Source organism: Puma concolor, chromosome D2, assembly GCF_028749965.1.
Source record: "Puma concolor isolate L17-30 chromosome D2, mPumCon1.1.hap2, whole genome shotgun sequence".
In the NCBI taxonomy this organism is placed as follows: Eukaryota; Metazoa; Chordata; class Mammalia; order Carnivora; family Felidae; genus Puma; species Puma concolor.
Genome location: NC_141677.1, coordinates 60643106 through 60666601, shown reverse-complemented (window position 1 = coordinate 60666601; position 23496 = coordinate 60643106). Strand labels below are relative to the sequence as shown.

The following is a 23496-nucleotide window of genomic DNA, read 5'->3' as shown; positions in this document are numbered from 1 at the left end:
CACAAACTATAACAGCCATCAAGAAAAGCATTGAAAAATATACATCTAAATTTAAAACTGCTTTCTGATAAAAGATTGAAAATGACATAGAGAGAAAAGCAACCAAAGCATAACAAATACTAATATGCAGAATAACGAATTCTAATACACCAATAAGAAAAAGATTTTAAAAACCTACTTGAAAAATGGGCAAAGTATATGAACAGGCAGTTTATACAAGAAATACAAAATATCCAATAAACTTAATAAAATATGTTCAACATTAGAGCGATGCAATCATGATTAGGAAGATGTAAATTAGAACAAAGATAAGATTTATTTTTGCTTGATCCATTAGATTAGCAAAATTCAGAAGACTGCTATTATCCAATACTGGAGAGAGTGTATGTAAAGTGGGTTGTCTCATCAGCAACTGGAAGCACCATAAGTTGCTCCAGTCCAGTCTTTCGGGAAGGTACTTTGGCAGTTTCTATTAAAATTAACAAGGCCCATCTTTGTCTTAGCAGCTCTATTTCTAGATATCCATTATCCTAACGAAATACTCATGTCTGTCCACAGAACCACATACCAGGGAGTTCACTGAGCACTTTTAATAACAATGAAAAGCTGGAACTAACCTACCAGTCCACTGGTGGGGCAATGGCTAAACTAAATAACAATGGCAACCTGTGCTATGGAATACTTAATATGTTGCAGTTAAAACTAATGAGGCAGATCTATAGATATTGAGTCAGGACATCTCTGTGCCATATTTTTTTCCAAACCATATTTTTTAAAAAATAGAAACCTAGCTTATTTTTAGTGTTTACTTATGTGTGTGTGTGTGTGTGTGTGTGTGTGTGAGAGAGAGAGAGAGAGAGAGAGGGGGGAGGAGAGAGAGAGAGGGAGAGGGAGAGAGAGAGAGAGAGAGAGAGAGAGAGAGAGAGAGACAAGCGTGACCAAGGGAGGGGCAGAGAGAAAGGGAGACACAGGCTCCAGGCTCTGAGCTGTCAGCACAGAGTCTGACATGGGTTTGAACCCACGAACGGCGAGATCATGACCTGAGCCAAAGTTGGACGTTTAACCGACTGAGCCACCCGGGCGCACCCCCCCTCCAAGCCATATTTTTAACTAGAAAATCAAATTGCAGAAAAATAATGTGTACACAAAGCTAAAAACACACCCCAAAAAAATCTGTATGTTTTCTCATGTATAATATTTACATATACATGTAAACTCATAGGAAATTGTCTAGAAGGATACCTAGTAAACTGACCACAGTAGTGATCTCTGGGGAGGGTTCTGGAATCTGAAAGGGTGCTTCATAGTTATTTCTTACAACAGGAATGCATCCAGGCCACCTGGCTGGCTCAGTCACTAGAGCGTGCAACTCTTGATCTCGGGGTCTTGAGTTTGAGCCCCACGTTGGGTATAGAGCTTATTTAATAAAAAAATAAATAATAAATGGACAAAAGAATGCATCCATGGCTCACTTTTGAAATTTAAAATAAAAAGTTAACCGAAGGTATCTTGAATGACTTCCTGAATGAAGGGGGCAGCAGTGAGACCCGACATACACACACGAGGAGGCACCAAGAGTTATTATCCACTGAATGAAGAGTGGAGATCCTCTCTGGAAGCCATGATGCTTTGGCAGATGTCACAAGGATTCGCCTTCCATTCCACTCCTGGGATGTTAACATTGGGGAGCTATCCAGACTGACTGGCTAGAGCCCCCTCATTTTACAGAGGTGAGAGAGATGGCCGGGGCCCTAGCCATAGCTGCAGAAAGATCACAAAAGGTTAATGGAAGGCAGAGGGTGGCAATTTGACCGTACACCTGTTTGACTCGTCATTTGTTGTCTCAGAGACAGATCCAGGCCCGGGGGCTCCTGGATGTCGCCACCGGCACTGCCTTCTGTCCCAGCGATTCAAAACAAATATTGAGTGATGAATGGTGCTAACAGTCACTCCCAGCAGCCCTCTGCAGTTGATAGGATCTTGCCTTGCACATGTCCTCATTTCTTCTCGTCATGGCTCTGAAAGGTAGCCCCTGTTGCTATCCCCATGTCACAGATGAGGAAACTGAGGCTCAAAGAAGTTAAAGACTTGGCCGGGCTCACTCAGACACCAAGAGGCAGCGCAAGACTCATCCTCATTCATTTCGCATCTTTACCCTTAGTTCTTCCGGCTGCAGCAAAATTCCTTCTGGGATTACCATCTTCTTCCCACCTCGGTTTTTCTGGGCACGAGCCTCGGCCCCGGCCTGACATTTGCTCTGGGAAGAATCCAGTTCTGAGGCTGAGCTCAGGCAAAGGACCTCACTGAGGCCTCGGGATGGTGATGAAGACCACGACGAGAGGCAAGACTGTGCAGTGACCTAATCACAAGGGCAAGCCCTTGGCACCAGATGCACCAGGGCTCTCTAGCTTAGCGAGCTTGAGCACATGCCTCAACATTTTTGCCTCTGTTTCTTCATCCATAAAATAGCAATAATAGGAGAATCTCGCTTGAGGATGTGGCGAACATACACTGAGATTATACGTAGAAAGGCCTTGGTTTGGGCCCCAGCATTTTATTAGCTCTCACTAATACGCTGAAGGCGCTGATGGCAAACATTTATGGTGGGATGGCCCTTCCGTCCAGGTAAGCACGACTGAATCTCGGGTTTAGTCACACTTGCACTACAGACGGAGCTACGTCAGAGAAAAGTGTGACGGCAGCCTGGGAACTCCGGAGGAGCACCTGAGGCCGGGAGAGGATGAGCCGGCCTCCAGCTGCCAACAGGGAGAAATAAACCCCCAAACAGGAAAACAAGCCCCGTGTCTTTAGAGTAGATGGTCTGAGAGGCAGTCAGAACTCATTGTCGGGGGAGGGCGAGGGGGAGGGCCGTGGTCAAGGGCAGGACGGGGCCAGTATGCCAAGCAAAGATGCCAGGAGGATGGCCAGGGACAGGTTTTAGGGGTACTTAGGATCCACAGTGAGAGTCGGCCAGATAGGATCCACAAGCCAGGGTGGGTCTGGATTTCCCTTCCTCGGGGCTTTTGTGTCTAGAAGGAGCCAGAGAGGGATAAAGTAGAGGGCCGAGGGACTCAGAAGGCTGAATACCCAAAGCAGTCTCCAAGTCTTCTTGGCAACGGCTGATAGGGGACATCCAGAGTCATCCAAGGTCAAGGAGAGGGGCTCTCTGAGACAGTTCCATAACATTTTCCAGGCTGCTTCCTGTTGCCTCTCCCCAACTCTTGTCCCACAGGAGCCTAAGGCCAAACAGTTACCAGACTGTGGGGGCAGCCAGTGTGGAAGGAAGCTGCCTAGCCTAGCTGAGGTGTGGGGCGCTCTCGTTCGCCAACTGCCCGTCCAGGGGCCGCTCTCGAGCTTCCTCCCCCTCCCCCTCGCTCCACATCCACCTGATCATGAAACCCTCCCTAGGATTTCTAACATCTCCCTTCCTTCTCCCTGCTTTCCCTGCCCAGGCCACCACCTTCCGCCTGGACAGAGGCAATGGCCTCCTCGCTGCTGTCCCACCCTCCCATCCACCGCTCGTGGCCACAAGAATAATCTTCCTAAATTGTCTATCTGAACAAACTACGCCTCTGATAAAATCAAAAACAACAACAATACCCTTCAGTGATTCCTCATTGCCCTGGAGGCCAAGTTCAAGTTCAAGGTCCTTATCAGGGTTGGTGAGGTCCCTGCTCTCCTCTGTGGTGTCATCGCTTATCATTCACCATCTCATAATTTATGCTCTGGCTGGATGGGACCGCGGGCTCTCACCTCAGGACCACTGAACCAGAATCTGCGTTGGAACCAGCTCCCTAGATGATTCTCACGCACATCAAAGTCTGAGAAGACAGCTCTAGGCTCGTGTGTCCCAATTCTCTGATAATTAGAATCTCCTGGGATGTTTATTAAAAATGCAAATCCCTGGGCCCCACCCCAGCCCAGCCAAATCAGAATTTCCATGGGAGAGGCCTGGGAAGCTGTGTATTTAACAAGCCTCTCAAGTGACTCTCTTCGTCAGGGAAGTTTGGGAATCATTATCGGTGGTTCTCAATCTTGGCTGCACATGCGAATCACATGAGGGAGCTTTAAATCTATATGACCGATTGGGGATTGCTTTCTGGGGTGCAGCCTGGCTGGGACCCAGAGCCTCCCTGTATGGGCTGTGGCCGTGGGATAACATCCCACTCCAGCTTGGAACCGACTGGGGTGAGAGCAGGGAGAGAGGCAGAGGGTGGAGAGAGCGTGCTGGCTTCCGAGGATCACAAACGGCACTGGAGCCTCAGGATTACTCCGGAAGGAGGTTTTCTCCCCACGTGCAGGTACAGAAACAGACTCAGAGAAGTCACGTGTCCATAGCCACAGAGCTGATCAATGGCAGAGCTTGGGCTCTGGGTCTTCTGGGATTTTCCCTCTGAGATACACAGGCAGTGACTGCCTTCCCCACTCACGTTTGCGCTCTCACACCCAAGCACAATCATTTACACTCAGAAGCACCAACACATTTACGCAGACACACGCCTACACACAGTCACACACATGCACACCGTCAGTCCTCCAGCATGCACACTCACGGACACAAATGCATCCATACCCACTCTCATGAGCCCCTGGCGGCTCTCCCTCTTTCCCAGAGGTCGACTCTCTAATCTTCACCTGGACCTCGTTCAAAGTGTGTATTGAGGGGTAGGTTTGGGCCTCAGAGGAGTGGCAGGGAAGCAGATGTCTGGCCCCAACAGCCCACCTCTCATCCCTCCGCCTTACGAATCGTGCCTCCAGCCCTGGGTCAAGGGGCTGACTGTGTTTGGGCACAAACACAGTTCATTCTTGAACGACGAGAAGCCAGAATGGAGATCAGGATAGAAATCCACCATCAACCAGAGCCCCCTCAGGCCATTCTGAGCCTGGAGCGAAATCCTGGGGCTCAGAAGTCAGACCGAATTGGGGTTTGAATCCTGTTCTTACCACTTCCTAGTGGTGTGGCTTCCAACAATTCACTTCCACGTCTCTAAGTCTCAGCTTCCTGGTCCGTAAAGCAGGGCTGTGAGTTTTCTGCCTTCTTGCAGCACTGATAGGAAAAGCAAATTGCAAGGGCGTCTGGCACAACACATGGAAAGCATTCCATCCATTGAAGCTGTTTTTCACTATCCTTGCTATTACCATCATCAAATATCATCATTATTACAAACGCCCCCGCGGGTGGCCCGTTGAGGAGATCAGCCAACGGGCAGATGGGCTGAGGTGGCCTTTCCAGGGCAGAGCAGAAGGGCAAGGGTAGGGGTAAAACAGGTCGTGGGGCAGAAGCTAGAGAGGGCCGTGAGGGGGCTCCTTCCGGGCGGGAGCAGGTACAGCCGGAGAGGGTGTCGAGCATGGACCCAGCTGTGTCCCCTGGTTCATAGGTCACTTCCTGACCTATCAGAGAGGCAGAAGGGAGCTGGGGGCCCTTCCCTAGGCTTCAGTGCCTGGTATCCCATCCCTCTGAAGCTCTAGATAGAAACCAGGGTCTACCCATCAGCAGTGGGTATCCTCCTCTTTATCTCTGCTATCAGTGCCCCGAGCCAGCACCACCTCCTGCTTACCATTGCTCCCTGAGAAGCTTCGCTGCATTCCCCAGGCCCCCCGGGGAGGCTTAGAGGGTCAGGAGTTTTCTCCTTCACGGAGAGTCAGACTGGGAAGCATTTTCTGCTAATTGACCTTGAGGTGGGAAATTGAGACACAGGACCCCAATCCAAGCCACAGGGAGAATTCAGAAAAGCTGGGGCTGGAATCCTTGACTTTTACTTCCTCCCCCAGACACTGACCGCCAGGGCTGGGAAGGGATAAAAAGGTCTCCCCGGGCCGACCTGAACTGAAGGGTCAAGATCTCCATCTTCTGGAGGTAAGGCCAGGTTTAGCCAGTAGCTGGGGAGCGGCAAGACTTTTCCAAGGCACCCCCAGGCCTCTGCCAAATAAGACGGAAGGGAGGCCGAGATGGGTTGGTGGGGGGGGGGGGTATTGCACCGAGACCGGTACTGCCCTCTCTGTGGCCGGAGCCCAGCCGAGGAGGCCAATTACCCACGAGCCCCTGGTCCCCAGGGCCCCATCACCAGGAGCTCTCATCACCTCCAGGCCCAAGCGGATCCCCCTTTATCAGCCCCCCTGGCACCAGCCTGTCTGAGCCTCCCGCACCTCTGACGCCCAGGACATTTGTTTTGGTATCTGTGGTGACTGTGGTCAGAACATAATTGGAGCTGAAACACCCACTCGGACCCCCTGAAGGATAAACAAGCTAGGCTGGGGCAGCCCTGGAACTGACGTGAAGACAGACATAAAGACAGTGGGCTGAGGAAGCCAGGCAAGCTGGGTGTGGAAGGCCAGGCGGGGAAGGGAGAGGGCCCAGGTGGGGAGACAGCCATGGGCCTGCATGCATCCAGGGCAGGGAAGTCAGGGCCCAGGTGCACCTGCGAAAACCTCCCCACCCCCAGCCCGCTCGGGTCCGTGGCTGATCCTCAGGAAACTCGGCCTAATGAGGGTTTCCCCAGCCTCCAAGGAAGTCCGCTGTGCAGACTAGAAGCTAGCTAACAGTTCCGTTCCCTGGACCCTGTCCCCACAGTCTGCAGCTCAGTGGGTCTTCAGGCCCAGGAGTCACGCTTGGAAAAACACTGGCCTTCATTGAGGGGGACGTCTTGACCTTCCCTTCAGGGAACCTGAGAGCAGGAGACTGGGCCCTGCCTGGGGCTGGGAGTTCCCAGGCAGACCCAAAGGCCCCACAGCCACGAGGGGCACTCCAGGATCCCAGCTAATACCTGCAGAGAGCTGGGGGGAGGAGATGACGGCAAGGACAGCTAGGCAAGATCTGCCAAGGAGACGGATGGTTCCAACTGTTTTCCTGGGGCTCTAGCTGAGGCAGCTGGGGCTAAAGGAGGCCTGGCTGTCCTTCAGAGTCCGGCTCTGCCAGCTCCACCCTTGGGGCTCAAGGCATTTAAAGGGCCAGAGCCCTGCGTCTCTGGGGGAAACAGCTTGTTGGCTAGGTGGTGATGCAATGCCACCCGTGCTATGCACACCATCATACTGCAGCTCTGCCCGGCCTCGGGAGAGGCCAGAAGACCATACCCTTGCGTGGGATGTGGGGGTTGAGGGGCTTGGAGAAGGGTCAGGCTGGGGGCCTCTGGCAAGCCCGTTGTTGAAGCCCCAAGTCTCCTGAATCTTACGACTCATTTGTGTCTCTGGGCACCTCACCACTTACACGGAGGAGGGAGAGGGTCTGTGGGGGGCCAGGGGTCCTTGAGTGGAAAGGGTCCACGCAGCTCACAGGCCCGTGTGTCTGAACGATCCATTTGAGGGCCAGCGAGCCCTCCAGATGCTGAGGGTTGGGCTGTGCGGGACCCCCACAGACGCTGTTTCACCAGTAGCTCCTATCTTGGCTGCTTTCCAGGGTCTCCCAGCCAAGACGGGAGTAGGAAGCGATGGGCTTGGACCTGGGAAGGAGAGCCTTAAGAGCCTGGCCACATTTCAGGGGAGCTCGGCCCCAGCCAGTGATGTTGGGACTGGCCACGTCCTCCCCGGCTCGGGTCCCGTTGCTGACACACGCCTTCTGGGACCCCCGACTCTTCTGAGACGATCCCATTGGAGGATGGCACCGGGTGTGGTCTCATGTGTGAGATGGGTCCTGTCTTTTGGTCCCACTGAGGCTCGGGGCTCTTTCCCTCAGCAAGACTCACATCTCCACCTATCCCACCCCACCCCGGCGTCTGTCTCCTGCCCAGCCCACCTTTTCCAAAGGCATTTCCTCCAGCGCTGCTGTCCTGGGCTTTAGGTCTGCCCTCTGGTGGACACTGCCATAACTACTGCCACCACCTTCTGAGGGTTTGGCCTTCTCAGAGGTGTGGCCAGAGAGAGCGGCACCGACCCCAGAGAGACAGGGCCCTGGGGGAGGCAGGCAGGACTCCACGTCCATCCGTCCAGTGAGCACGCCCACATCCTGCTTCCTGGGACGGGGCGCTCCCAAGAGTTGGGCTTCTTTGGCAGCGGAGGCTCTTAGGTGCTGAGCAGGAACCTCCCAGGAAAGTCTCCCTCTGCTCCACCCACAACGGCCTCAGGAAGCCCAGGGGCCAACCACGGGCCTCTCATTCTGCCCCATTTCTCCTGGCCAGGACTAGAAAGGTCCCGGAGGCCACAGCTCCATTTCCTAGAGCTGAGAAGTTCCTGTGTGTGTTCTCAGGCGGAGCAGACACTCACTCGCTAATGGGACATTTCTCCCTACTATCCCCTCAATCCCTTTGCCTGGGGCTCCTTGCCTGGGCCAGACCAGTGAACACCCACAGTCCTGTAGAGCTGCTATGAGGACCCAGAGGTCCGATGATCCACCTCACAGACGCAGATGGAAGGACGGAAGCCCTCATCACAGGATTCCTCCACGCGCCCCAGCAACGGTGAATAATTTATGTACAAGGCGGAGAAGACAATAAATCAGCAGCAATGATTAACATGAGCTATTTTACGTGTGAGAAAGATCTATGGCAGGAGGCTGCCAGGTTGCTGGTGATTAATGCTGCTGTTTGCACTGGCTTCTGGGCCTTTATATTCAATTATGGGCCTGGAGTATGTGGGGGGTCCTGGGAATGGCATGGGGGAGACCAGGAAACAAGGGTGGAATAGTTGTTGCCTAGGACCGAGGTTGAGATGACAACAGGTGGCAGCCTAGCCCCGTGGACACCTTTACCGATGAAAAGGCTGTTAGTGGGACAGAGAAGTGGCTATTTCTGTGATGGGAGTCACTTTGCCCCTGGGATCCCCTGTAAATATTGGTGAAAAGGGTGCCCCGGCAAGGGGGCACAGATGGAAGGAAGTATCCTTGGGCAAATCTGACCCTTCTAGAGTCCAATGTTGGATTTCTGAGTCGGGAATGGAGTAACAGCAGCCAGTCAGCTTGGGGTTGGGGTCAGCGGTTAATGCTGGGAAAAGCTCCCTGTCAGCAACAGAGCCAGGGAACCAGAGCCTAATTTCACATCCTAGACGTGGATGGCGGCAGGGGGACAGGCCGGGGAAGAACTCTCCGGGTGCCCTCGTCCCAGCTGACCCAGGAAGCCCTGGGAGGCCCCCTCCCTGCATTCCCACACTCAGCCTCTCTTGCTCAGCCGGCTCCAGCTGGCCCCTGTCAGTGCTGGGAGGCGGGGGGCGGGTGGGGGGGGTCCAAAGAACAGTGGCGGCTTTGGGGTTAAATGATTTCCCCCTGCCCACCCCCTCCCATCCCTGGCTCCTATCAGCTCCTTCCTCCTCTTCCTCCTCCTCCTCCGCTCCAGTGACCTCTGTGCAGTATGGCCCTGCCTCCCCTTAGAACCCAAGGCTTGTCATGAAGGGTGGGGGTGGGGAGTCTTCTGGGGGCTGGGCTGACAGCTGAGCACTGGGACCCTTTGGAGGACCCGGACGTGCAGGAAGAGCTCCCTCCCTCCCCCCAGCCTGGCGTGGAGACTTCTGTAAGTCATTCTATCCACAGGCCAATGTTTCAGAATCGCAGGTCTGGGGTGGGAGGAGGCTTGAGGGAAAAGGAAAAGGGAACATCATCACCCTGGTAGGGGATGGGACGGGGCACCAGAGGAGGCTGGTTTCGGCAGGCCAGAGTTCCTGGCTGGAGAGAGAGCCTGTGGCTCGTCTCCCCCAAGCCCCCGCCCCTTGCACACCCTGCAACTTCGTGGGAAGTGGTCCTAAGTCATAATGCTGTATGTCTGTGTGTGTGAGCCTGTGTGGGTATGAAATTCTGTGTGTCTGCCTCTAGAAGTCTCTGGGAAGCGTCTGGGTCCGTGGCCGCGTGTGCCTGTGTTTCTGAGCACCTGTTGTGGCTGTATGAGGGCCCGTGTGGGGAGCACATGAACACACACGCTTGAGGCTGACCCCAGCCCGGGCCTCGCTCACAGCCCCATCTGACCCACCATTCCCTGACAACTGTCTTCCTCGGCCCCTAATCCCCTGCTTGCCCGGCTCATCCCCTGGACTCCTTGGGACTCCATTAAGGAGCCCCGGCCGCCCCAGGACAAGCTCCAAATTAACCCCACTGCTGACCCCGACATGGACACCTGTAATTAGGCCAGGAGTGGCTGAGGCAGAGAAGGCCCTGGGGCTGAGGGGGGTGAGGGTAAGGCTGGGCTGGGACAGGGAGCCTAATGCCCAGGAATGCTCTAAAAGCTGCGCCTGGCTCCAGGGCCCGCCGCCTGGCTCATCTCTAATACCTCACAAAGCCTCCCAGACGGGGCTCCGGGGGGATTACCCCCCAGAGAGGCCCTGGAAGTGGGCAGGGCTGCTCAGTGCGCCCACCCTGCTGGCTCTGGGCTGGGGAGGCCTTACGGGAGGGGAAAGCTGCCCCCGTGGCCTCAGAGCCCAGCAGCTAGCCCCCAGGGTTTCGGCAGCCCAGAGCCTGTGTTCCTGACGGCAGCCGCCCCGGGGAGAGCCAAGTCCGGGCTGGCTGGTGCACCCCCCACCCCAGGGCCAGCCCCTCCCTCCCCCAACTTGTTTTGTTTGCTCTGTGTGGCGTGTCCGGTAGCCCCACCTGCATTAACCCCTGACCCCAACTGTAACTCTTCCTCCACGGTCTGACATCTGTGTTTATCCAGTTCCCCTTCGAGCCTTTCCCCTCCTGCCGGGCCTCTCCCAGGGAAAGCTGCATCCACCCTGGGACTCCCCTGATCCTGGGAGCTGCGGGAAGAACCGTTGCCCGTGAGTGTGTCTGAGAGCAAAGGCACACAACTGATGTGGCTGCTGCTGAGGGCCTGGCAGGCAGCACGCACGCGGGCTTGGGAGATCACCTTGATGTGCAATCTGGCAATATCTATCAGACGTTTTCAATGAACATATCATTTGGCCGAGCAATTCTACATCCAGGAATTTGTCTCTCTGCGTCCCGCGTGTGTGCTCGGGCAAATATATATCGTCAGTATTTATGGTCGTGTTGTAAGAGCTAAAGACAGGAAGCGTTCTAGGTGTCTACCCAGACGCTGGCTGATAATGAAGCCACAGCCACACAACGGAATACTCTGCAGCCATTCAAAAGAGTAGCTACATACTCCCATCATCAATGATCTTCAAGATACAAGGGTAGCAAGGTGCAGACAGAAGGCAAGATGCAGAGCAGAGTAGGGTACATGCCACCATTTGGGGAGGGTGCGGAAGAAGAGGAAATATGCACATAAGCATTCACCAGTTTTTGAAAATCTATAGTTTTAAATCTTCAAGAAGTAACAGTGGTGGCACTGAGGACCAGGAGGGGAACTGAGGTCAGGAGTTTCACTCCTTTGTACTTTATGATTTTTTTTTTGAACTTTGTATATGCTTTACCTTTCAAAAACAAACACGTTTATTATAACACAAAAATAAAATACATATCTCTTGGGACCCAACTATTCAATTTCCAGAAATCTAGCCTACAGAAATAAACAACCACACAAAGATAATACAAGGATGGTCTGCTGTTTAAATGTCACACACTGGGGGCGCCTGGGTGGCTCAGTCAGTTAAGTGCACGATTTTGGCCCAGGTCATGATCTCACGGTTTGTGGGTTTGAGCTCCGTGTCCGGCTCTGTGCTGACAGCTCAGAGTCTGGAGCCTGCTTCGGATTCTATGTCTCCCTCCCTCTCTGCCCCTCCCCGGCTCACACTCCGTCTCTGTCTCTCAAAAAACTAAATAAATGTTTAAAAAAAATGTTAAATGTCATACACTGGAAACAACTTACATGCTCATGAATAGGTTAACTGTTTAAATAAATGATGGTATATCTGAACAATAGAATATGAGTGGCCATATAAAAATGAGGTAGATCTCCATGTACTGGCATGGGAACACTACAAAGACAAATGTAAGAGGAAAAAGTAAATTGCAAGCCAACTCAAAAATATTCCATGTGTCAAAAAAGAGAAGGAGCAAAAGGAAGAAGGAAGGAAGGAAGGAAGGATGGATGGAAGGAAGGAAGGAAGGAAAGGGAAGGAAGGTGGAGAGGGGAAGGAAAGGAAGGAAGACAACTATATATTTCTCTATGTACATATATATGACATAAATGTATCCCCAAAACTCTCGAAAGCTAAACACCAAATTGATGGGAGAGGGAAAATGGGAAGAGAATGTCACGTATGCTTCTGCATCTATAACAAGACTTTAGGGGCACCTGGGTGGCTCGGTCAGTTAAGTGGCCAATTTCGGCTCAGGTCATGATCTTGTGGTTCCGAGAGTTCAGGCCCCGTGTCGGGCTCTGTGCTTACAGCTCAGAGCCTGGAGCCTGCTTGGGATTCTGTGTCTCCCTCTCTCTCTGCCCCTCCAGCTCTCTTCTGTCTGTCTCTCTCTCAAAAATAAATAAACGTTAAAAAAAATTATAAGACTTTAAGTACTTCTTGTATAATTAAAAAATCAAATAAATAAAAGCTCCAAAGATAACGACAGCGCCAGTCACTCATCTGGTTTCCTCCCACCACATCAGCTTCTGAAACTGGCGTGAACAGCGCCATTATTATCCTTCTGTTATGGAGGGGGAAACGGAGACTGAGAGAGGTTATACACCTCCCCAAGGTCACACAGCACACCCGAGCTGGAGTCAGGCCCCGAAGCTCATAGCTCGCCCATACCATCTCTCCTTGGAGGTGCCATTTCTTCTGTGTTCTGAGCCTCCTCAAGGGTATGGACATCTGGGTTGGGGTTAATAATTTCCCCCTGCTCTTATGTACAGCACATCACGGACGCCCTTCCCTTCCTGTCCACCTCATCCCCTCCAGCTCCCAGAGGACCTGCTGGTGAGCCCAGCCCGGGGTGCAGCTCCTGGCCTTGGCATGGCTGCCAGCTTCCCCATCACCTGCTCCTGTTCTGGCTCCTTCTACCAGCAAGAGCTATGTACCCGTTCCCCGCCAACACCCCCCACCCTGCCACAGAGCACCCCCTTAATTACAGTTAATGGCAAAGACCATAAGAGCTTTATTAACTTTATTATGGACCCAATTAGCAGCTAATGCCCCATGACTACTATCCCCCCCAATAATCCCATTAAACATAATGAAGCAGTCTTCTCCCTCCCCTGCTGGGTTGGGGCTGAGGGGACCGGGGAAATCCATCTTCCTGGGCCTGATTCTGCCCCTCAGGCCCATTGGACACCAGTGAAGGCCTGGAGCTTCTAGGGGACCAGGGCTGGGTACGAGAAGACAGAGATTAATCAGCAAGTATTTTGATGCCAGCCATTGAGCCTAGACACACACACACACTCACACACACACACACACACACACGTGCACTGACACACACACTCACATATACCACCTGGCTGATGTCCAAACAATTCCATTCTTGAAACAGGGATGTGGAATCACACCCAGTCTTCGAGTACATCCCTGTCCGGCACACAGACATTCTCCCAGCCTTGTCCAAGAGCTCTTCAGAGTGGGGCGTCCAAGTCCAAGGCCTCTGCCTGGGCTTGTCACCGGGTAAGGGATCAGGAGCCAGGAGGTAAGGAAGGCAGAGGGCGAGAAAGAGTCATTCTCCCCTAAAGCCTACACCTCCACCACACCCCTAGCTCTTGCCCTGCTCTGGCTGATGGTTTTGATATTTATTCAGCACCCACAATGTGCCAGACACAGTGAGAGACCCCCTCTGCCATCTCACTTGAGCACCACCACAAGCCACGGAAGTAGGCGTTACTTCTCCCATTTTACAGATGAAGAAACTGAGGCTTTGAGAGACAGCCAGGTTTTGAAAGAGATGTTCTACATGATTTGCCTTAAAAGATCTCTCCTCTCTCCTTCCCCAACAACCCACCTTTCCCCCTCCTAAGGCAGAAGAGGGAGAGATCATGGAGGCAGTTCCCTATTACCTAGATGGGGAGCTAAGGCATAGAGAAGATTCGAGGGGCCATCATGGTGCTCATGACAAGACAGCTCATTCTACTGTCTTGAGAATGAGAATGGGTCTCATTCTACTCCTGCCTTGATGGGACGAGAAAGCTAGAAACCAGAGAACGCTGCCCCCGCCCCCCAACACTACTGTCACAAGAGGCCCCTGAACTGTTAAAGCCCAGGCCTCAATGCAGGATCTGGCATGAAGGAGAAGGTGGGAGGGGACAGGAGTGTGCGAGGGTAGCCACAAAAGGTTAAATCCCCAGCTACCCCCATGATCAAAGCCTTCAGACTTGGGGATTCTGGTCCCTGAGGGTCTATGCCAGGGGACCTCGTCCATCCCCACCCGAAGTACAAGAACGACCTCCAGATGGGCTGGGGGTGGCACGTACTCTCCTTCGCTTGGCCCCGGATAAAGAATAAGGAGTAGACGCTGAGACTGACAGCGTGGAATCAATGGCTGCCCTGAGCAAGGGGGCAGGGGCTCAGGAAGGGAGACCCTTGAACCTTTGCTTGGAAGCAGTCTCCCTGTTCCCGCTCCCCCTCCCTCTGGCTGGCGCAGCCTGGAAGCAGCCACTTGAAATGGGTCCCAGGGAGCCTGGGAGAGGGGCTGGCCTGGCTGCCTCCCCAGTCAGACCCACTCCCCCACCCCAACCCCGACCCAGCCCCAGCTGGGGTCAGGCAAGAGAGCGAGAGCTTTCTCTCTAGATCCATCCAAGTCAGGATCCCTCCCTGCCACACACACCCAGCATGGCATCCCTCCAATTGTTCCATCCCTGGGGAGGGGGGGGATGTGGGTAAATCAGCACCCTCTCCTTTCCCAAAAGGCCATGGGGCCTGGGGAGGGGGCAATCCTACTCCCTGGGGTTAGTCTAGGGCACTGAGTAGCCTCCCAGGGCGGGGCCCTATTCTTCTCTTTGCCCTGGATGAGTGTTCTCTGACACCCAGCCCCCCCCCCACCCTCTGAACAAACAGCACCACCCTCCCCACCCTCCTCACACCCAGAGGGATCCAGTGCCCAGGGAACCTCAGCTGGAGATATCCAGAATCAGCCAATAGGGGATGCTGCGGAGGGGCCACGGTGGAGTGCAAGTGAATTTGGGGGCCTTGGGCAAAGTCAGCCTGTACTGAGGCGCTGGGCAGGGCAACTGTTGGCTTTACCATTTCCTGGCAACGCCAGCTTAAGCAAGTACCCAAACCCTTCTGAACCTCAAGTGTTCTTCTGTAAAATGCGACTGAAAATTGAACCTACTCTGTAGAGCTTTTTGTGAACATTAAAGTTGTAACATATATAAAACGCTTAGCGAGAATCTAGAAATACTTAGAACACAATAAATGAGAATTGTATTGTTGTCTGCAGGGTGGGGTGGTCCCTAGATTGGCAATAATAATCACAACATAATAATAGATAACGTTGTTAGAGCACTAGAGGGACCATGGCCCCTCAAGTAACTATGCCTGGTTCTTACTAAGAAAGGAGGAGAGGACTCCTGTCTCCTCACCTTGACCGTCCAAGGCCTCCACTACTTACAGTGCACCCTGGCCTGAGGATTTCAGAGGGCTGACTCAGTCCTGGCTCACTTCCCTCATACCCTAAAGGTATCTTTTTACATGCCCGCATCACCTCTTTATACACGGCCCCCCAAAACTACACACACCTACACACACACACACGCACACACACACACACCCACTGTGCCTTCTTCCCCCTTCCTTTCCCCGGAGCAAGGAAGTAAGAGATATCAGAGTTTGAAGGATGTGAAAATTAGCCGGAACTGAGAGAGGCATCAACTTCAAGGCAGTATCCCCCCCACACACACCCCTTCTCTGCCCAAGGAATGGTGTTTCCACAAGTCTCTGCAGGGAGACCCCCACCCCACCCCAGGTGCGGACTGACACTGTCGGGTGAGGAGAGGGAGCAGGAAAGGTGGCTTGCCAGCAAGAACAGGGCCCCAGCCCAAGGCCAGGGCGGGGCCTCCAAGCAGCCCACTCAGCACTCAGAGCTGTGCTCAGGGTGGGCAGAGGCCAGAGGAGGAGACAGTTGGAGCCCAGCTTCCTCAGCCAGAGCTGAAAGTGCCACGGGTTTGTGCCCCCTCGTTGGGGGACAGCTCCTTCCCTGGGAAGCAAGAGGGATCTAGGACAGTGTCCTTATCTCCAAGTGCCTTCCCAACCCCACCTCTGGCCCGTCTGAAGGTCTTGTTGGAGTCCCTGCCTCGATTTCCCCACCTCTCAAGGAGGGCCACCGGCTGTCACTTGCTCTGCCTTCTGGTCACACTGAGCGGCAGGCGGGAGTTCCCGGAGAGAAGGCCCTGGCAGAAGAGCCTGTCTCTGTCATCGTTAACAGCCACAATTATTATTATTTGGAGAGACAGGCCGGAGGTGGTCAGGGACGTGGTTGGGGTGAATGAAATGAAGAAGTCCTCGGTATGTGCCGTCTCGCCAGGTTAATACTCCTGCCTGTCGGCCTGACAGCTGCAAGATTGATTACCCAGGCCTCCCGCTCTTTATAACTCGATCAGTCGAATTAATCTCTGGCTGTCGGCCCATCTGATGCCTGAATCACAAATTTAATTTGGAGGTGCACGGCTCCTCCCCCATCCCGTCTCCTCCTTTCCTGCCAGCCCCCTTCCTCCTCAGTCCCTCCCTCCTCCTCCTCTTTCCTCCCTACACCTCTGCTTCTCCCCACTTCTTCCTGTTCCTCCTGCTCCTGCTTCCCTGGGCCTCTAGGGCCTCTCAGCGGGCGGTGGGCGGAGGAGGACGAGAGGGGGGTGGGTGGCCCTGAGTCAGCAGACCCTCTGCCCAAGCCACGGGAGGGGTCATGGTCACCCACCCACCGGGCAAGGCGCCCATCCCACCGTGCTCCACCCCAAACGGAGAAAGAGGCTTAGCTGACACTAAGTAAGACATATTAATGTACTAAAGACTTAATGAAGTTGGGGGGGGGGGTGTGGGGTGGAAAGTGCTTGCTTTATTAGTTTATGGCCGATTAATGGGGACGCCATTACTGTGATGGAGATGAATCGCTGCTGTCAGCAGCCTGGGCTGAGGGCCGGCCCTGGCTCTTCCTTGGTGGTGGGTGCCCTGAACAGAGTCAGGGAGAACTGCATTAGAAGCGCCTATAGGATCCCACCCCGGGAGGCCCTGAGGCCAAGCTGGAGGGGTCGGAGCAGGGCTCAGCTCTAGGCTTTGGGAGGAGGGGTGCAAGAGGTCAGGGCTGGGCGCCAATGTCAGTTGGGAACGCAACCAAAGGCAGCAGGGCAGGGAGGTGGCCTGGCTCTGGACCTGCACACAGCAGGGGCTCAATAATGTCACCTGGGGGAAAGGGAGGGGGAATCTAAAAGGCCAGAATAACCAGCACCCACTTGATTTGCCTGAGACCCTTCCCAGAGTGAAGAGCAAGGGAGGCGAGCCGGATCTCTTCCATCCTTCCTCTGAGGGTGGTGGCGCACGAAGACCCCAGGTCCGCTGGCCCAGAGGACCGGGCGTCTCATCACCAGCAGCAGGCAGCCCTACCGCTGGGATCCCCAGCACCGGAGCCAGACACGTCACCCCACACTCTGCAAAAGCATTGTCTCAACTAGCTGGCAGCTACTGACTGCCCAGGCAGCGAGGTGGAGAACAGGGCAGGTGGACTTGGGGGACAGCCATGGGGAAACGGGAATGATGCCACCTGACCTCTAGGCTTTCTCAGGCCTGGGGGACAGGCTGTCCCAGTCAGCGGGTGAGCTGATCCAGACACACCCTTGGTGGCTTTCCCCTCCCCTCAGCTCCTTCTTACCTCCATGACCCCAGCCCCACCTTGCCTTGTATGAAGAGGGAGAAGTAAGGACTGAACCTAACACAGCCCTGCTCCCAAGGGCCACTCTATTTGGAAGACTCCAGAGGCCCCCATCTCTCAAGAGTATATGACATCTTGACACGGACATTGTGATGCAGGAACATTAAACTCTTGATTTTTTAAATTATTATCAAGTGATGTTCTTCTATCCTTCCCTAAGCCTCACGCTGCCCTAAGCCCCTCCCAACCCCGACACAGCCCTGAGAGGAATCGGGGATGAAAAGAGATTCTAGAAGGACTAGATGGACTCAGAATCAGTCTGTTGGCCACAGTACACGGTACTAAAAATACATTTTGACATTTTGACACAAGTTAGGCCAAGCAGCTGTGGCCAAACGACAGAGCAAAAGTGCCCTGTTTGGTCTTTTTGCCCTTCTTGCTACGTGCATGGTTTACATGACGCTGTGGGTGCGCGCGCGCGTCCCCGCCTCCACCGGCGACCACGTGTGTGAGAGCCAGCTGCTGGGTCTGAGCGTGCTCCACGAGGGCCTGCATCTGTGGGTGTCGAGCGTCCATCTGCATCACGGGGCGGACACTCCCTCCTGCGGCACTGAGGTTGCCACCCTGAGTGCTCAGGCCAGGGGGCCAACCATTGGTTCAGGGGTCACCACCCAGGCTCACTCCCCAAGGTAGGAGCTACCTGCTCAGCCTAACTGGGAAATAAATACCCTGTTTCTGAGAGTAATTTAATTATTGGCTCCTGCGGACGAGTGGGTAATTAAATTCCGCAGCTCCCAAAGTAATTAATTGCTATGCAAATAGTAATGCCCTCTGCTTTGGAGAGAAGGATCTCGGCCTGGGTTTGCCCTGCAATTAGAAGCTAATAATTACCCTGTCAGTTCCCAGCCTCTGCCCGGTAATTACCTGCTGCAGCCCCACCGGTCACCAAGGGCCGGGACGGTCATCTGCTGCCGCAGCTCTGGCTGCGGTGGCCCCAACTGCCAGGGCAGGGCATCTCCGGAGCACTGGTTGATCTTGAGGTCCTCCCCATGATGTGCCATATCCACACACCTCAGGAGCCCCACAGAGACACCCTCGCTTCTGACCAAAGACAACTATGGCCGGAACCTCTTCAGGTCCCCTCTGTTAAGAGAAGCAGAGCCTCAGCTCCTTGGTGCGTAAATTCCCGAGCGAGTCCCAGCTGTCGGGAAACTGTCCCAAAGAGTATCTAATAGTTAATCTTCATAAAAATCATTTTTGCCGTGTGATTTCCTTTGACCAGTCAACCAGGCTACACTCTCTCTGAGAACGGGAGAGAGGGCGGCCGCCACTTTGTAGCAAACACACACCCTCTCCCTGTTATTGAAGCAAACACTGATCTAGGGCCTGCTGCAAAGGGATTTGAAAGATGTAATTAAAGTCCCTAATTAGTCAACTTTAGGGACAGTATCCCCTGTGAGCCTGGCCTAAGCAGGCAAGCCCTTGAAAGAGACACACTTCCTGATGAAGGACACTCCGGCTGCCCTCCCCTCGCTAGACTCCTCTTCCTGATGGGCTGTGGACAATGGCCTTACCATTGCCCCGGGGTCCAACTTGTTCCTGAGCTATTCTCTTTCCTTCCTGATTGCATGACCTACAGATTTTGTACTTGCCTAGCCAACCTCCACAGTTGCATAAACCAGTTCCTTGAAATAGATCTCCTGCATATAAAATATGCATATATTATGATAACGCACGCTCCGCCCCACTCAGGCCCACCCCCTTAGAAGGAGTCAGAGCATCAAGAACCCAGGATGCCACTCAGGATGCCAACCCCCACAATCACATCAGCCAATTCCTTGTAATAAATCTCTGTCCTGGGTTCTCAGCCTAACTTTTACAGATAAAGAAACAAGAGTCAGATACACAGCAGTGGCTGACCAAAGATGCCATGGCTAGGAAGGGTGAAAACAGAGTTTGAAGCCAGGCCCCTGACCGTATTGCCACTTCCCATTCAGCAGCAGGATGTGGCTCCAGGTCCCATGTCCCAGGTAGGTTACATCTGTGCTGGAATGAGAGGGTGTTTACGGATCCCCACACCCCAGAACTCTCAGGTATCCCTGTGGTTCGCCTGCTTGTTCATTTCTTATCTGGATCTCGTCCCCTCTGTCAGCTCCCTCTGCCCCAGGTCTCTGATCCCCACCTGAGGTCGTGGCCCTGGGAGCAGCAGCACCACGTGCCTTCTTGCCACCAGGTGCTCCCTTTGAGGAATACCCAGATCCCACCCTCTCTGGATCCTTCTCCTCTGGGTCCTCAGTCTTTCAACTGAATCCCTGGGGGAAAGTGTCCCGGTGTAATCCCAGAGTTGGGAAGTCTCTGGGGAAGCTGGATGCTGGGCAGGGTGTGGCTAGTGGAGGAGGACCTCTTGAGGAGACTGGACTGAAGGGCCCTGAGCCAAGAAGCAGTCCCACAAGTCTGGGAGAAAAGAGGTGTGAGGAGCAGAAGGGGCCAATAAGGGTGACAGTCCCCATCCTGCCCCACACTTGGGCATTTCCCCCTTACCCTTCAGGTCTCCATTTCAGTGTGCTTGGTCCAGAAAGTTCTCCCTCACCCCTAGGGGAAGGTGAGCCACATGCTCCATTCTCTCCCTCCCCTACTTTTGTCCTGGGCCAGGTGAGCAGAGGGCAGAGGAGACAGGGGATGCAGGTGACAGTTCTCCTCAGCCCATAGGACTGTCTAGGATTGAAGGTGGCAGGAAGCGCTACAGACTTTGAGGCCACAGTCTAGCCCTCGAATGCCTTCCCCTTGGGTCAGACACACTCTGGGATGAGTTTGTGCCGCCTGAGGCAACACACCCACCAACACTACCAGGGAGGATAAGAGAAAAATGGCAGACATAGAGTGGCACCAGGGAAGCTGGTGGAGATCAACAAATAGGTTTTCCGAACTTCAAGTGGGGATGTGGGCAGGGACCACAGGGAAATAGTCAAGATTCTCAATGCCAGAAGGCGAAAGTCACTTGACACCAATGAGAGTCTCATCTATTTGGGAGAGGCCAACCTTGGAGATGTCCCTTGCCCTTCTCCCTGGCTTCCCCTGGCCCAGTTCCCCCCATGGTAGAAGGGAAGTAATGGTGTTCCTTAGTCTGGAGTCTGCAGCTTGCCTTCTGTGCCCAACTTCTGCCGCTGATTTGCTGTAGGGACTGGGAGGAGTCATTCTCTTACCTCTGCCTTCACGAGGAGGTAATTTCTTGCTTCTTGCTAGAGATTTTAGGACAAAGATGTCTGTCACTTATAAGTTAGCACTCTTCGGAGAGCAGTCTAGCAAGTGGGGGCCATTTCTCTCCCCATTAGACTGGGGGTTCCCTACAAGCAAGGGATGATGTGTCTCCCCTCTAAACAGGGACTCCCAAAGGCAGTTGATATTTCCCTATCTTCCCCCTTGGTGCCTGGCCCCCAGGCCTGTAAACAGTGATTCTCAAAGCAAAAACAAAAGCAAAAACTATGAAGTAGCCTCATAGGACCAGGGGTCCCGGGGCATGGCCAGCGGCTGCCAGGCCCCCTCTGCACAATCTGGCCTCCTGTCTCGGCGGGTGCGGTTACTGCTCCAGTGACAGCTCTTTAGAATCCATTCAGAGCTTTGGCCCTGCTGTAATCTCTGGGTGATGAATATTTCCCCTAATGAATGGATGGGAATTGGATTAGGCTGGAATGCCCGTGTGCTTAGACTCCAGCTGATTAAACCCCCATCTGTGCAAGTACTGCCTGTGAACAGCTCATTACATATAATTTTTTGAAGGAGGGTAAAAATGATGTTGGTATTTGGGTTTTGCAAAGGAGGTGAGGGAAAGTAGAAGCAAAATGTCTGTCCAGAATTTGGTGGGGTTTAGTTGCTTTAAGTCTGACCAGGCCGGCGCTCCCCACACTAGGGCACCCCCACTTTCCTCCACTCAGGCCAAGGGTCCCCAGGGCTCAGATGCCTGCACTATTAACCAGGAGCCCTACCCAGGGTTCTCTGGACCCACACCTATCTGTCCCCTGCAAGGAGCATTGACTGGACAGGGGTTGCTTTGAAAAAGGCAGGAGAGGGAGATGGAGCAAGAGTGGGAGGGGTCAGATCTGTGCATTCAGTTCTCACCAGATGAGCTTCAGAGCTTTGTTCCTACTCTAAAAATCCTTCAGTCCCTTTCAAAGGATATTGTAGGGAGTTGGGAGGACCATCCAAGACAGGGACTCTGGGATATTCCTGGGACCTTTGTCAGTCAGGACCAAGGATAGCACCTATGCCAAGCTCTCCAAACTTCCAGGCCCCTCCACCCATCCCTCTTTCTTCCCTGCTGAACATGTTTCTCTACTCTTTAACACTCCTTCCTTTTCCTCCTCCTGCCCTTCCTTTTAACCCTCCCTCTCTCCCTCCTTCTCCTCTCTCTCCTCGCTCCTTCTCCTTCTTAATCCCAGGGACAGAGCTTGGCCCTGGTTCTTCACCACATACTTCATCCCAGGAATTCCTCAAGAAAAGTTATTTAAGCACCCCAAGAAGCCTGTCTTATGTAACCTCTGTTAAAAAGCCTTATCCCCAGGATTGTTGCTCACCCACAGCATACAAGAACACACACACACACACGCACACACACACACACACACACACGCTGAAACATGGTATCTAGCAGGAAGGAAGGTCAGAGTGATTGTGTTTCAGACTGGCTGGCCAGCTCTCCCCATCTCCAGTGGGGTCAGGGATCGGCCCATCTGCCTGAAGGACTCCCAACATAACTACAAACTCTAACTCCACAGCCCTCCCTCATCTCTCCTTCCCTCTCCTCCCACCCTTTCCCGCCTCCTCCCTTCCCTTTCATGCCTCTCCTCTGCGTCTCTTTGAAAAGTGGCAGCAGCTGCTAGAGAAGGCATACCCTTCAATGAACATCAGCAATTGTAGTGACTGAGTGTCCCAGCCTTCTTTCCTGGTTAATCTAACTTGGGAAGAGTTGAGGTGCGCTCTGGCTTTGCTGCCCATGAAAGGCAGAGAATAAATAACAAGCCAGAGGCATAAACAGATGTGCAGATATATGCAGCTGGCGCTTTCCTGCCAAATTACCATGGACGGAACACTGGCGGGGGGCCAGGATGCCTCCCCCTTTGTTTGGAATTTGGCCGCCAGGATCTATCCAGGCTCACCATCCATTTGGCAACATCTGAGTGAAGGGAGGGGATGCCAGGGAAGGGAGTGGAAAGGCTGCAGGTGCCCTTAGATTTGGTGAAGAGGTCTGGAGGCTTATCAGAAAGACTCAGGTGGGTAGGGGTTAACGTGGTGGGGGAGGAAGAGGGAGTTCTGACTAAGTTTCCCTTAGTTTCCCTAGAATAGTTCCCCCAGGGTGTGGCTTGAAGCATTTGAAGGCTGACTCTAACAATACCACATATGCATACAACGGGCTCTATGTTGCCACCCTTACTCTTACCCAAGGATTGGGTGTTCCTGTGATCCTTGATCCTGTAGAATGCTGCTCCCAGTTGGCCTGGAGTGCAGCAGGCAGGCAGCAGCTGGATGAGAGCCAACCAGAAATGGCCAAACATGAAAAGAGGTCCCTGAGGACTCCAGCCCTGGAACAAGAAATGGAGGAAAACTGGCTGGAATTTTGTGAAACCAGGGGAAAAAGCAGGTGGGCGGTGGGGAGAAAACGTGAGTTGGGGGGGTTGTTGCCCAAGGAGACCTCTCTCTATGGACACCCCCAGATCTGAATTCAGAGAGACACCAAGCCACTATCCAGGATTCATTCAGACCACATGAAATCTTTTCTCTTCATCAATTATTAATTTGTCTTCCTCTTGCCAGGCCATCTCATGCAGATCTAGGGGGCATGGAACAATTTTTCCAGTGCCTGATTACTAGCCCTTCTCCAGATAATGCGATACAGATTCCTGACC

General features: G+C 53.5%; 2 long non-coding RNA genes across 2 annotated transcripts; both read right to left on the bottom strand.

Moving 5' to 3' along the window:
- Nucleotides 1-1637: 1637 nt before the first annotated feature.
- LOC147576121 (uncharacterized) lies at nucleotides 1638-6900 on the bottom strand. The gene is made up of 4 exons (XR_015241793.1): nucleotides 6765-6900; nucleotides 5559-5673; nucleotides 4945-5047; nucleotides 1638-3236 (listed from the first exon to the last, which is right to left on the bottom strand). It is a non-coding gene; the product is annotated as an uncharacterized LOC147576121 (long non-coding RNA).
- A 5999-nt stretch (nucleotides 6901-12899) lies between these two features.
- LOC147576120 (uncharacterized) lies at nucleotides 12900-23289 on the bottom strand. Its single transcript, XR_015242009.1, has 2 exons — nucleotides 23031-23289; nucleotides 12900-13117 (listed from the first exon to the last, which is right to left on the bottom strand). It is a non-coding gene; the product is annotated as an uncharacterized LOC147576120 (long non-coding RNA).
- Nucleotides 23290-23496: the final 207 nt, after the last annotated feature.